This window comes from Saccopteryx leptura, chromosome 8 (genome assembly GCF_036850995.1).
Source record: "Saccopteryx leptura isolate mSacLep1 chromosome 8, mSacLep1_pri_phased_curated, whole genome shotgun sequence".
Taxonomy (NCBI): Eukaryota; Metazoa; Chordata; class Mammalia; order Chiroptera; family Emballonuridae; genus Saccopteryx; species Saccopteryx leptura.
The window spans coordinates 85,319,000-85,334,312 of NC_089510.1; positions in this window are offsets into that span (position 1 = coordinate 85,319,000).

The following is a 15,313-nucleotide window of genomic DNA, read 5'->3' on the forward strand; positions in this document are numbered from 1 at the left end:
GGGGTACCTACCCTTGTCAGTAATGGTGCTGGCCCTTTACATGTGTTTTGCTTGTAAAGCCTCACTACAATTCTGTGACTTAAGTTTCTTAACCAATTTTATATATTAGCAAGCAAATGCTCGAAAAATTAATTTCCTCAAAGTCATATAGCTGGCAAATAAATGAACTGAGCTTCCAGGTCTGCCTGGCTTTCTACAATGCTGTGTTGCCTTTACACTGGTCTTCACAAAACACATACAAGCCCTCTGAGAAGATGTTATAAATCATATGACTAAGGGACAGAAAGAAGCACTATGCTTTAAAATTTTCTTAAAAAGTATGTTCCCAGAACTGGTATATTTATAAAGACAGTTTCAGCCTCAACCCTGAAAATAGCTGCTGGGACAGTGGGACCGAGAACAGCTGCTATACTTTGTGTTTCCAAACCCCACTCCCCCAAATGCCTACACATCTCCATGGCATCTGCTGCATCAGGACATGGAGGCTGAAGCACCTTGTTGTGCTTCCCTCGCAGTAGTCTAGTGAACCTTCCTTGAAGCCAATGAATCATAACAGGAATTAGACTAGGAAGGACCTAACCTTTGTCAGTAATGACTGCTCATGTACACTTCCTAATCTATTAGTCAAAATGAAGCCCTCCCACCCACTGGTCAGCCTGCCCTCTGGGCAAATATCTTCTTCTTCCCACCCCCACCCCTAATTTTAGAAACCAGTACCGTTTATTAGACCATCTTCTTTACCTACCTACACAGGAATATCTGTTTCAGCACCAAGGATAGCAACCCCTGGTTTCTTGGTTGCACGGGTCTGGGACCTTATCAATTTAAGAACTACACCAAGTTTAAGGAAAATGTCTTCAGTGGGTGAAAGGACTTATAAATATCGTCTGGAATATTGTTTGATAATTCCTCTCTAACTTACCAACCTCTACTTTATTTCCAGGCTAGCCCATGAAATGAAATCCATAAACACTAATGATTGTTTTATGCCATCTCTGATTCTCTTAGAGCTTTTCAGTCACACCCACGAGAGAGAACTGTAATTTTCATATACTTTTATTCACCTCCATTAGATAGTAAACCCCTGGAAGGTAAATACTGTATCTTCTACCTGTTTATTCCCAGTAACTAGTATGGCACCAAGTACATAAATGATCTACAAATGGCTGCTTAAATTAAAGAGACCTAGCACCTGATGATGAGTTAAATAAAAACCTAGAGGATTCACAGAGTTTTAAAACTAAAAATGAGGGCTAAATTCTACTATCACTTCCTCTGTCCTTTCTTGGCCTCTTCCCCAATCTCAAACCTTCTCCCCCTAATTCACTCAGGCCACCAGCTAAAATTGAGAGAAGAATCATAAGACATTTTTTTTATTTATTCAGAAGTATAGTCTAGAAATTGAGTATGGTTAGAAAGATGGTGAAAGAGAGAAAACTCAATGGGCCAGAAGCTAAAGAGGAATGATTTCACTCAAGGTCATGTCAACCCCCAAAACTGAAAGAAAGAAGAAGAAGCATACAAGAGTGCTCTGTGAAAAATTCCAGCAGAGTGCCCCAAGCCAAAGGAGCCACAGGAAAGTATTGGTGTAAGAGTACAGATTTAGTTAGTACGATGAAGCAAGAGCAAGCATAAGTTAATGTCATTATCTTTAAACGTGGAGGCATGAAGGAGAATATGAGTCATTCTCCACTTGTGAATGCCATCTATCTAGATAGTTTAAGAGAAACTGAATACAAATATGTCGATGCAATTTTTCCAGAAAAAAATTTCACAAATAACCCCTGGCCTAAACACAGATAATTTCTAATCAAAGCACTTGGCCATTTCTGCCATCACCGAGTGGCTCCAGACATGCTTAACAGCAGTTCATATTTAACATTACAATATACTTTAAGAACTATTCACTTAGTTTTATGGTAGCATACAAGTAATCCCCTTCAAAACGATGCACTTTTCCATGAAAAATTGGTGTTGAAGTATTAAATGAATTATAAATTCTGATGCAGACTGTTGCAGAGTAAAGCAATATGAAGAATTCTACTTGTTTTTTCCCTGTAAATTCAGTCTCTCGTGCATGCACTTATTTTCAACTATTCATCTGTGAAATAAATTTTTTTAAAGCATGATAATTTAAGTTGATAATAACTTTATTTTACTAAAAGTCTCCATTGGAGAGAACAGTTTTTTGAATGGATATATGGAAACTTTCACAGGTCATCCATTTGAGTAGTAATGATATGTCACAGTGGCTTCAAATTTACTAACAAATTATTATACACTGATGATTAGAGGTGACCATTGAGTAATGTGTTCTAATACTAGCAACAAATATTTCAAATAAGAGTAACTTCAAAGATTTATAAGTTAGTTTTTTTCTCACATAAAAGAAGAGTCTAGATAGGAATTCCAGGGTGGAACTGGCAATTCTACATGGTCTTCATTCTCAAGATTAACTCCCGGTCCTAAACAGCTGCCTAGACTGTAATAATTACCTCCTGATTTAAGGTTGGAAGCAAGATAAAGCAAAGAAAGATAAGAAAATGACGTGTCAACTGTCAGCTTACTTTTTATGGTGTTTTTATTCATTTTTTATTATTATTAATTTTAATGGGGTGACATTGATAAATCAGGGTACATATGTTCAGAGAAAACATCTCCAGGTTATTTTGGCATTTGATTATGTTGCATACGCATTACTCAAAGTCAAATTGTCTTTCGTCCCCTTCTATCTGGTTTTCTTTGTGCCGCTATTGTCCTCCCCTCCCCCTCCATGACCACCACCCTTTTATCCATGTCTCTGAGTCTCATTTTTATGTCCCACATATGTATGGAATTATATAGTTCTTAGTTTGCTCTGATTTACTTATTTCACTCAGTATAATGTTATAAATTTCGATCCATGTTGTTATAAATGATCCAACATCATCATTTCTTATGGCTGAGTAATATTCCATAGTATGTATGTACCAAAGCTTTTTAATCCACTCGTGATGGACTCTTGGGTTGTTTCCAGATCTTCGCTATTGTGAACAATGCTGCCATGAACATGGGGGTGCATTTCTCCTTTTGAAACAGTGCTATGATGTTCTTGGGGTATATTCCTAAAAGTAGGATAGCTGGGTCAAAAGTCAGTTTGATTTTTAATTTTTTGAGGAATCTCTATACTGTTTTCCATAGTGGCTGCACCAGTCTGCATTCCCACCAGCAGTGAAGGAGGGTTCCCTTTTCTCCACAACCTCGTCAGCACTTACTCTGTGTTGTTTTGTTGATGAGCACCATTCTGACTGGTGTGAGGTGATATCTCATTTGGTTTTAATTTGCATTTCTCTAATATGAAAAATGATTAGTGTGTTGAGCATTTTTTCATATGCCTATTGGCCATCTGTATGTCCTCTTTGGAGAAGTGTCTATTCATTTCTTTCGCCCATTTTTTGATTGGATTGTTTGTCTTCCTGGTGTTGAGTTTTACAAGTTCTTTATAAATTTTGGTTATTAACCCCTTATCAAACGAATTGTCGAATATGTTCTCCCATTGTGTAGTTTGTCTTTTTATTGTGTTCTTATTGTCTTTAACTGTGCAACAGCTTTTTAGTTTGATATAGTCCCATTTGTTTATCCTGTCTTTTATTTCCCTTGCCCATGGAGATAAATTGGCAAATATATTGCTGCAAGAGATGTCAGAGAGCTTACTATGTTTTCTTCTAAGATGCTTATGGTTTCACGGCTTACATTTAAGTCTTTTATCCATTTTGAGTTTATTTTTGTGAATGGTGTAAGTTGGTGGTCTAGTTTCTTTTTCTTTTTTTTTTACATGGAGCTGTCCAAGTTTCCCAACACCATTTGTTAAGGAGACTGTCTTTACTCCATTGTACCTCCTTTACTCTTCTTACCCCCTTTGTCAAATATCAGTTGCCCATAAAGGTGTAGGTTTATTTCTGGATTCTCTATTCTGTTCAATTGATACATATGCCTGTTCTTATGCCAGTACCTGGTTGTTTTGAGTACAATGGCCTTGTAGTATAACTTGATATTAGGAAGTGTGATACCTCCCACTTTATTCTTCCTTTTCATGATTGCTGAGGCTATTCGTGTTCTTTTTTGTTCCATATAAATTTTTGAAATATGTGTTCTATATCTGAAGTAAGTCATTGGTATTTTAATTGATACTGCATTGAATTTATAAATTGCTTTGAGTAATATAGACATTTTAATGATGTTTATTCTTCCTAACCATGAGCACGGTTTATGCTTCCACTTTTTTGTATCTTCCTTGATTTCTTTTATCAATGTTTTATAATTTTCTGAATACAAGTATTTAATCTTCTTGGTTAAATTTACTCCTAGGTACTTTAATTTTTTGGTTAGAATAGTGAAGGAGATTGTTTCCTCAATTTCTCTTTCTTTTTTTAAAAATTTATTTATTCATTTCAGAAAAGAGAGAGAAAAAAAGAGAGAGAGAGAAGAGGAGAGGAGCAGGATGTGTTAACTCCCATATGTACCTTAACCAAGCAAGCCCAGGGTTTTGAACCGGCGACCTCAGCATTCCAGGTCAACGCTTGATCCATTGCACCACCACAAGCCAGGTCTTAATTTCTTTTTCTGACAGTTCATTGTTGGTGTATAAAAATGCCTCTGATTTCTGAGTATTAATTTTATATCCTGCCACCTTGCTGAATTCATTTATCAGGACCAGTAGTTTTATTTTGTTGTTGTTGTTTTTTTAATAAATAAATTTTTTTATTAATTTTAATGGGGTGACATCAATAAATCAGGGTACATATATTCAAAGAAAACATGTCCAGGTTATCTTGTCATTCAATTATGTTGCATACCCATCGCCCAAAGTAAAATTGTCCTCCGTCACCTTCTACCTAGTTTTTGTGCCCCTCCCCCTCCCCCTCTCCCTCATTCCCTTCCCCTGCCCCCCATAACCACCCCACTCTTGTCCATGTCTCTTAGTCTCGTTTTTATGTCCCACCAATGTGTGGAATCCTGCAGTTCTTGTTTTTTTCTGATTTACTTATTTCACTCCGTATAATGTTATCAAGATCCCACCATTTTGTTGTAAGTGATTTGATGTCATCATTTCTTATGGCTGAATAGTATACCATGGTGTATATGTGCCACATCTTCTTTATCCAGTATTCTATTTTTTTACAGTGATTAAAGCCTTTAAGCAAACTCTTGACCAATACAGCAAGAATCCATAAAAGATTACTGTCCTTAACAAGTTCACCAAGTCCAAGTTCACCCCAACACCATGCCAAGTCCCTGATAAGTGCAACCCAACCCCAATTCAGTCTGTTAGGAGCTGTTCCAAGGAGCAGGAGTCCAGGAAAAGTCCACATCCAGGAAAAGTCCGTATGGCACTGGAATTGTTGTCACAATTCTATACTTTGCAGTTCACGTCCAAGTCCCAATGACTGCTGCTTCTAGCTGGTAATGATTCAGGTAGACTGGAAAAGCCATTTGCAGCATGTGTGGAGATGGAGCTTCTGTTCTCCTCTGCCTGGAGAGATGAGACCAGGTTGCTTTTCCCTGGAGCTCTGCAACTGTGGCTTAGTAAAGAGAACCTTGGGATACACTAAGCTGGGTGGCAAAGGTATATTCGTAATAGAAGTTGGCAAAAGAGGGAAAGAGAGCTCTAAATTAGGAGTAGGTTCCAGCCTGAAATATGAGTAGGTCATTGAGGTAGGAGGAATAAAAGAAACACTATATATTAAACAAAGCAGCAGAAAATAAGACTATCAACACCCACAACAGAAATCTTCAAGGGAAGAATAAAAAACTTGACTATTCAGGCAAGACATAGTTAAGTGGCCCTTGTGCAAATGAGATCAGTTTACCTGCTTTTTGGAAGAAATACCCTAGGCTCGTCCACAGTGTGGTAGATGGGGCCGACGGCCCTGGGCACCTTCAGCCTTCAGGGGCAAACCCCAGCATTCTGGGCAAGGTTAGGTCATAGGTGGCTGGAGCAGGGTTGGAAGAGACTGAACCATCCCTTAGAGGAGCGAGGGGGAAGCCTACCGTCTGGTGTCCCTGTTTCCTCACAGCAGAGGCATGTAAGTCTGGCAGGCTTTAGCTCAATGACCTTCCTTTCCACTATTGAAGCAGGACCCAGATGGCATCCTATGAGACCCCTTTGGGGTGTTGGAGCCTTTAAGGGCATATCCTAAAAGCTGGTAGTTCCCCTGATCTCTATTGGGCTTTTTCTGCCTCTTGGTATCTTAAAAGCCATGCTCAGAAGATCTCGCTGAGGGGTTTGAGGATCCCCATCTGCCTATATAAATCTTTTCCATATGTCTGGGGCTATTTGGAAAAAGACAAAACAGTGTTATTAGCTGGATCAAATAAAGAAGGTAGTAGTTTGCAGGAGAAAAAGATTTGGCATCTCCTGTTCATCAACATTCAAAAGAAATTTAAAAATTTTTAAGTAAAAAGCATGATATGGTAGACCCGTAAAAGTTCCAGGATATGACTCCCCCCTTTAAATTTTTTTTAAATTGACCTTAAAATATTTGCTGGGTACACTTTAATAATACCTTGACTTTAAAGATTGTAAGAAATACACATAATTCGAAAGGTTTGACAAAATACAGTAAATGCTTTTGCTCCATATGCAGGAGCATTGTCAGTTTAACCAGTTTAGGAAATCCAATAATAGAACAATGCATACAGACAATGAGTTATAACATGCTTAGCAGCCTCTCCTGTTCTGACAGAGGTTACTATAAATCCAGAATAGGTATCCACTGTAAAGTGGACATAGGACTGTTTGCCAAATGAAGGTATATGAGTAATATCCATTTGCCAAAGTTGTCCTGGTAGGGGTCCTTGAGGGTTAACTTCAAATTCAGGGACAGATTGTGGTATAGGACCCCTTGGAAAGGATTTCCCAATCTGCTGTGCTGCTTCCCAAGAAAGTTGAAACTGTTTACACAGGGCTGCAGTGTTCTGGTGATGAATAGTATGAGACTGAATTGCTCAATCTGTCATGGTTGCTCCAAATAATTTTCTTTTGTGTAGCTTGATCAACAAGGGCATTCCCTTGTGCTAAAGCTCCAGGGAGCATGGAGTGAGCTCGAGTATGTCCTATAAAACATGGAGCTCTATGTTGACATACAAGTCTTTGAAGAAGGAAGAACTGCTGAAATAGTTCATCAGCATTTGTCCCTAAGACCACAGTCTTTATAGTGGAACCACCATAAGTAAATATTTGCTGTCTGTATATAGATTAAAGGGGGAATATGGCAAATGCTAAAGAGCCATGATAATGGCATAGAATTCTAGTCTTTGAGCTGATTTTAAGTTGACAGTTTTAGTATAAAGTTGTCCATTTATTTGCAAGAGCAATTTGCTATTTAGTGGAAGTTTCCCAGAGCCATTGTTGTTGAACCTTTGAAAAAAGGAACAACAATAATTTTGAGGCTCAAAACCTATAAGCTGTAAGGGTCATCTATGCCCCTTGATAATTCAGGAGGTGACAAGATCAAAATATGGAAGTGTATTCCATGGGCTATTAGATGGTTCAATGTGCCCAAGCTGTAGCTGCTCTTGTACCAATTGAGCAGCTGCCCTAAGTTTCTCCTGAGAAAGGGGCCGTTGGTCTAACCATACAGGATTATCTGATTTCCAAGTAATTGAGTCTGCACAATGCATTATTGAGGTAGCAGGAGCTACCAAGGCCCTTACGCTAAATTTTGATATCCTAATCCACACCTTCTGATATTGGGTGCCACTTCTATGGGGGTGAGAATTCCTTGCTGTTCTTTCTCTAGTCCCTTGGTGTGCAAAAATCCCCGATCAAGCATCTGATCAACACTAAACCATTAGGACTGACAAGCAACGCTCCCATATTTTTCAAAACATCTCTACCCCACAAATTAACTGGCCATTCAGGGAGTACATAAGGCTTAAAAAATCCAGAATGACCTTCTTAATCTTCCCAATTTAGAAAACTAGAACTATGTTGAGGGGATTTACTCTGCCCTATACCTTGTAATTCTGTGGCTGCTGCATGAGTGGGCCAGGAAGGGGGTCAATGTAGCTTAGCAATAACAGATACATCAGCTCCAGTATCAAAAAGTCCTTTAAATTTATGCTCATGTATTGTTAGTTCCATTTCAGGGAATTTCTGACCTATTTTTTTTTTAAATCCAATTGGCAAAATCAGAGGAGCCAAATCACCAATTTTCTTGGGGCCCTTTTTGCAGGATGTGGCCTGAGAAGCAGAATTAGCATCCTTATACTAATCTTCTAACTACCTGAATTAGCCATGAGACCAATACTTTTATTTTTATTAATTTTAATGGGGTGACATTAATAAAATTGCCTACCATCACCTTCTAACTGGTTTTCTTTGTGCCCCTCCCCTCCCCCAACCCCCTCCCTCTCCTCCCCCCACCCTGTAACCCCAACACTGTTGTCCATGTCTCTGAATCTCATTCTTATGTCCCACCTATGTATGGAGTCATATAGTTCTTAGTTTTGTCTGATTTACTTATTTCACTCAGTATAATTTATCAAGGTCCATCCATGTTGTTGTAAAAGATCCGATGTCATCATTTCTTATGGCTGAGTAATATTCCATAGTATATATATACCAAAGCTTTTTAATCCACTCGTCCTCTGATGGACACTTGGGCTGTTTCCAGATCTTTGCTATTGTGAACAATGCTGCCATAAACATGAGGGTGCATTTCTTCTTTTCAAACAGTGCTATGGTGTTCTTGGGGTATATTCCTAACAGTGGGATAGCTGGGTCAAAAGGCAGTTCGATTTTTAATTTCTTGAGGAATCTCCATACTGTTTTCTACAGTGGCTGCACCAGTCTGCATTCCCACCAGCAGTGCAGGAGGGTTCCCTTTTCTCCACATCCTCACCAGCACTAATTCTGTGTTGTTTTATTGATGAGCGCCATTCTGACTGGTGTGAGGTAATATCTCATTGTGGTTTTAATTTGCATTTCTCTAATGATTAGTGATGTTGAGCATTTTTTCATATGCCTATTGGCCATCTGTATGTCCTCTTTGGAGAAGTGTCTATATATTTCTTTGGCCCATTTTTTGATTGGATTGTTTGTCTTCCTGGTGTTGAGTTTTACAAGTTCTTTATAAATTTTGGTTATTAACCCCTTACCAGATGCATTGTCAAATATATTCTCCCATTGTGTAGTTTGTCTTTTTATTCTGGTCTTATTGTCTTTAGCTGTGCAGAAACGTTTTAGCTTGATAAAGTCCCATTTGTTTATTCTGTCTTTTGTTTCATTTGCCTGTGAAAACAAGTTGGCAAATATATTGCTGCGATAGATATCAGAGAGCTTACTTCTTATGTTTTCTTCTAAGATGCTTATGGTTTCACTGCTTACATTTAAGTCTTTATCCATTTTGAGTTTATTTTTGTGAATGGTGTAAGTTGGTGGCCTAGTTTCATTTTTTTGCAAGTAGATGTCCAATTTTCCCAACACCATTTGTTGAAGACGCTGTCTTTACTCCAATGTATGCTCTTACATCCTTTATCAAATATCAGTTGTCCATAAAAGTGTGAGTTTATTTCTGTGTTCTCAGTTCTGTTCCATTGATCTATATGCCTGTTCTTATGCCAGTACCAGGCTGTTTTGAGTACAATGGCCTCATAATATAACTTGATATCTGGACGTGTGATACCTCCCGTTTTATTCTTCCTTTTCAAGATTGCTGAGGCTATTCGTGTTCTCTTTTGGTTCCATATAGATTTTTGAAATATGTGTTCTATAATCTTTGAAGTAAGTCATTGGTATTTTAATTAGTATTGCATTGAATTTATAAATTGCTTTGGGTAATATAGACATTTTAATGATGTTTATTCTTCCTAACCATGAGCACGATATATGCCTCCACTTGTTTGTATCATCTCTGATTTCTTTTATCAATGTTTTATAATTTTCCGAGTACAAGTCTTTAATCTCCCTGGTTAAATTTATTCCTAGGTACTTTATTTTTTTGGTTGCAATGGTAAAGGGGATTGATTCCTTAATTTCTCTTTCTGACAATTCACTGTTAGTGTATAAAAATGCCTCTGATTTCTGAGTATTGATTTTATATCCTGCCACCTTACTGAATTCATTTATCAGGTCTAGTAGTTTTTTTACTGCAACTTTAGTATTTTCTATATACAATATCATATCATCTGCAAATCATGATAGTTTTACTTCTTCTTTTCCAATTTGGATGCCTTTTATTTCTTTTTCTTGTCTGATTGCTGTGGCTAGGACTTCCAGAACTATGTTGAATACGAGTGGTGAAAGGGGGCACCCCTGCCTTGCTCCTGATCTTAAGGGGATTGCTTTTAATTTTTGCCCATTCAGTATGATATTGGTTGTGGGTTTGTCAAAGATGGCCTTTATCATGTTGAGGTATGTTCCCTGTATTCCCACTTTGCTGAGAGTTTTGATCATGAATGGGTGCTGGATTTTATCAAATGCTTTTTCTGCATCAATTGAAATTATCATTTGGTTTTTCTCCTTCCTTTTGTTTATGTGATGAATCACATTGATTGATTTGTGAATATTGTACCAGCCTTGCCTCCCAAGAATAAATCCCACTTGATCATGGTGTATGATTTTTTTCACATATTGCTGGATACGGTTTGCTAATATATATATTTGTATTTTTCTGAAGCTGGAAACGGGGAGAGACAATCAGACAGACTCCGGCATGCACCCGACCAGGATCCACCCAGCATGCCCACCAGGGGCGATGCTTTGCCCATCTGGGGCATCACTCTGTTGTGACCAGAGCCACTCTAGCACCTGGAGCAGAGGCCAAGGAGCCATCCCCAGCATCCGGGCCATCTTTGCTCCAATGGAGCCTCGCTGCGTGAGGGGAAGAGAGAGACAGAGAGGAAGGAGAGGGGGAAGGGTGGAGAGGCAGATGAGTGCCTCTCCTGTGTGCCCTGGTCGGGAATTGATCCCAGGACTTCTGCATGCCAGGCCGACGCTCTACCACTGAGCCAACCGGCCAGGGTCGGTTTGCTAATATTTTGTTGAGGATTTTAGCATCTAAATTCATCAGGAATATTGGCTTATAATTTTTTTTTCTTTGTGTTGTCTTTGCCTGGTTTGGAAATCAGAAATATGCCACCTCACAAAAGGAGCTTGGAAGTCTTCCTTCCTCTTGAATTTTTTGAAATAGCTTGAGAAGGATAAGAGTTAGTTCTTCTTTGAATATTTGGTAGAATTCACTTGTGAAGCCATCAGGCCCAGGACTTTTCTTTTTTGGGAACTTTTTTGATAACTGTTTCAATCTCATTTGTTGTAATGGGTCTGTTTAGGTTTTTTGATTCTTCCAGATTAATTTTTGGAAGATTATATGTTTCAAAGAATTTGTCCATTTCATCTAGGTTGTCTAGTTTTTTGGCGTACAGTTCTTCATAGTATTTTCTTACAATATTTTGTATTTCTGTTGTGTCAGTTGTTATATCTCCACTCTCATTTCTAACTTTACTTATTTGACTTCTCTTTCTTTTTTTCTTGGTGAGTTTGGTTAAAGGTTCATCGATCTTGTTTACCTTTTCAAAGAACCAGCTCCTGGTTTCATTGATCCTCTGTATTGTTTCTTTAGCCTCTATGTCATTTATTTCTGCTCTGATCTTTATTATTTCCTTTTTTCTACTAGCTCTGGGCTTTACTTGCTGTTCTTTTTCTATTTCTTTTAGATATAGGGTCAAGTTGTTTATTTGAGCTTTTTCTAGCTTCTTAAGGTATGCCTGTAGTGCTATAAACTTCCCTCTCAGTACTGCTTTCGCTGTGTCCCATAAATTTTGAGTTGATGTATGCTCATTATCATTCATTTCTAGGAATTTTTTAACTTGTTTTTTATTTCATTGTTAACCCATTCATTATTTAATAGCATGCTATTTAGTTTCCTAGTGTTTGAGTATTTTTCAGTTTTTCTGTTGTGGTTGATTTCTAGTTTCATCCATTGTGATCAGAGAAAATGCTTGATATAATTTCACTCTTCTTAAAATTGTTGAGACCACTTTTGTGCCCTAACATGCAGTATATCCTAGAGAATGTACCATGAGCACTTGAAAAGATGCACATAGACTGAAGGTAAAAGGATGGAAAAAAATATTTCATGGAAATGGAAATGAAAAAGAACCTGGTGTAGCAGTACTTATATCAGACAAAATGGACTTTAAAATAAAGACTATGGTAAGAGATTAAGACAGTCACTACATAATGATAAGGGGAGCAATCCAACAGAGAGAGTTGAGCAATCCAACAGAGAGAGTCAGAAAGAGGGATAGATAGGGACAGACAGACAGGAAAAGAGAGAGATGAGAAGCATCAATCATTAGTTTTTTGTTGCAACACCTTAGTTGTTCATTGATTGCTTTCTCATATGTGCCTTGACCGTGGGCCCTCAGCAGACCAAGTAACCCCTTGCTCAAGCCAGCGAACTTGGGACCAAGCTGGTGAGCTTTGCTCAAACCAGATGAGCCCATGCTCAAGCTGGTGAGCTCGGGGTCTTGAACCTGGGTTCTCTGCATTCCAGTCCAATGCTCTATTTACTGCACCACTGCCTGGTCAGGCTTGGTGTGTTTTTATATATATATCTCTGGATATGCCAAGGGGAATAACTAGTACAGTACTTTATACTGCAGAGCATAATTTCTCCCCACATGACACTGTTCTAGGAAACTGAACATGTTTCTAAAAATAACTCCTTTGATCAAAAAGGCATCCATCTGGTCTTTCTCCAGTTACTCCAGTGTCATTGTTTCTTGTGCTCAGCACCATATATCTAAAAGCCACTGCTGCCTTCTTTCTCTCTCTCTCTCTCTCTCTTTCTCTCTCTTTTGCAACTGGTGATTTGGAATAGAACATTTTTCAAAGTAAATATGCTACCTTGACACCTGTAATGTTTGTTAAGCAAAGCCAGCAATGCAAAATAGCAATAGCTTACATTTTCATTGTAAACTAGAAAATGCTGCTAAAATCATGATCTTTTCTTTGATCACAACAACATTGTGATATTATTCTCTTTAACCAATGAGAGACATTAAATTTAAGATGTCAGATATAAGACTTGCCCAAGGTCATGGAGATATGACATTATTAAATTCCAAACTCAGGTCTCTCTCTGTTATCTCCAACTCCTCCTATAGATGGCCATTCCTTGTCTGAAATCCTTTGTAGAATGAGAATAAATAGATAATATTCAAAGGACAGACAAAGAGAGAATGCACTGATACACTTCTGCACTAATGAACTGTTTGAAGCCTCTCCCATATCTAACTCCTATTCCTTAGTAAGCACCCCATTTGATTGAGGGAACACTAACCCCAAGTCTGGCTTCAAGGATAGACTATTAATCAACATAATCCAAACATCTGGTTAGAGTTCTTGTCAGGAAGGGTTATATAACCTAATTCAGGCCAATGAGACTGGAGAAGATGTTTGTATAGGGCTCATGAGAAAGAAAGGGTACTCTTTTCTTCTGTATTGTATATGGTGGACGTGATGCTTGGAACCATTGCAGCCATTCTGATGCCATGAAAAGAAGCTCTTTTTGATGACTGTGTTAAGTCACTGAATCAAACACATCTTGAACTCTATCCTACATATGCTCTATCTATCTATTTATCTATCTATCTATCTATCTATCTATCTATCTATCTATTTATCTATCCATCCACCTGTCTATCTATCTATCTATCTATCTATCTATCTATCTATCTATCTATCTATCTATCTATCTATTCATTCTTGTCTTTAAAAGGATCTAAGATAGGCATACAATTATAAAAGCAAATAAATTTCCTTTTTTTTTTCTTTTTCCACATGAGAGGAGGGGAGATAGAGAGACAGACTTCTGCATGTCTCCTGACTGGGATCCACTCAGCAACCCATGCCTGGAGCTGATGCTCTGCCCATCTGGGCCATGCTCGCAAAGGAGCCATTTTCAGCACATGAGGTGGAGGATCCATAGAGCCATCCTCAGTGCCCAGGGCCAATGCTCTCAAATCAATCAAGCCAAGGCTGTGGGAGGGGAGAGGAAGAGAGAGAGAGAGAGAAGGAGAGCAGGGTGAAGAAGCAGATGATTGCTTCTCTGTGTACCCTGATTGCAAATCAAACCTGGGATATCCACACACAGGGCCATTGCTCTACCACTGAGCCAACCAGCCAGGGCCATAAATTTCCTTTATTTTCAAGTCAGTTTAAATTAGACTTTTGGGTAAAAAATAAATTACCCAGTTCTGAGTGTCAGCTCCTACTAAGCCATCCCAATGCCACTGCTCTTCAACATAAATAACTTGGGGCCTGAACCATTGCCTTCTGTCACTTTTCAGATTGACAGCTGGGAACAATTTGCCAGTTTTCTTCCTTCAAACAGCCCTTCTCTCTGCTAATATCTTATGGCACTAAAATAAAAGATGTTTTCACGAAGGCAAAATTAATTAGCACATTTAACAACTTCATTAAGAGTTCTTGAGTCCAGCAAGGTGACAGGTGGAGCAAAAAGGATCTGGGAATCAGGTATGATATTTTGACAACTAATGACAAGTAGACTGATGTCTGGTAGCCAACGTAATGGAGTAATTAACTGCAGTTGATATTATCTAAGAAATAATGACGTGTCATATGGGTGGAAACACTTGATAAAGTATACAGCACTGAACAAATTCAGAGGGATAATTTGAGGAAGAAATTTAATTACAATTATTAATGTCAATGTGGCAGGTCCTAAGTGTATAAATACTCAGGAAATGTACTTTTCATCTTGATTTACAAACAACTTTAATAGGGTCAGGTAAGAATCTCTAGGCACAAGACCATCTTCATTATGCAACATTGTTTAAGGATCAAATCAGTTCAGACTGCATTTCCACAAGTATGTTTAATGGATAGTAATTTCAAGAAAATGAATTCTATGGGCAATAAAATTTGGAAAATGTGCCATTGTTACCACCTGCCTAGAATTTCTTTCTTTCTTTTGATAACAGTGTCTTATTGTTACTCCCCACTCCCAGTCCATGTGCTAATGATGATGCTAACCCCACCTTCCAGAACTATGGTGGACACAGGGCATAAACCAGCCAATTATCATATTCCATTTCCTTGAACTTAACAATGAATTAAGAAATAGGCAAATAACCTCAGTCAGTTTAATGAGAGTCAGCCTTGAGACTTGTGCTGGAACTATTGGGAAATAGATACTCTCTTTTCACCGTGGTTGTTAACCTGGTAAGCTGTGAGCCTGGGGCCACTGGTGGCCATTTGCCATTCTTGGGATAGCATGGCTGAACATAAAGCTAATTCATAAAT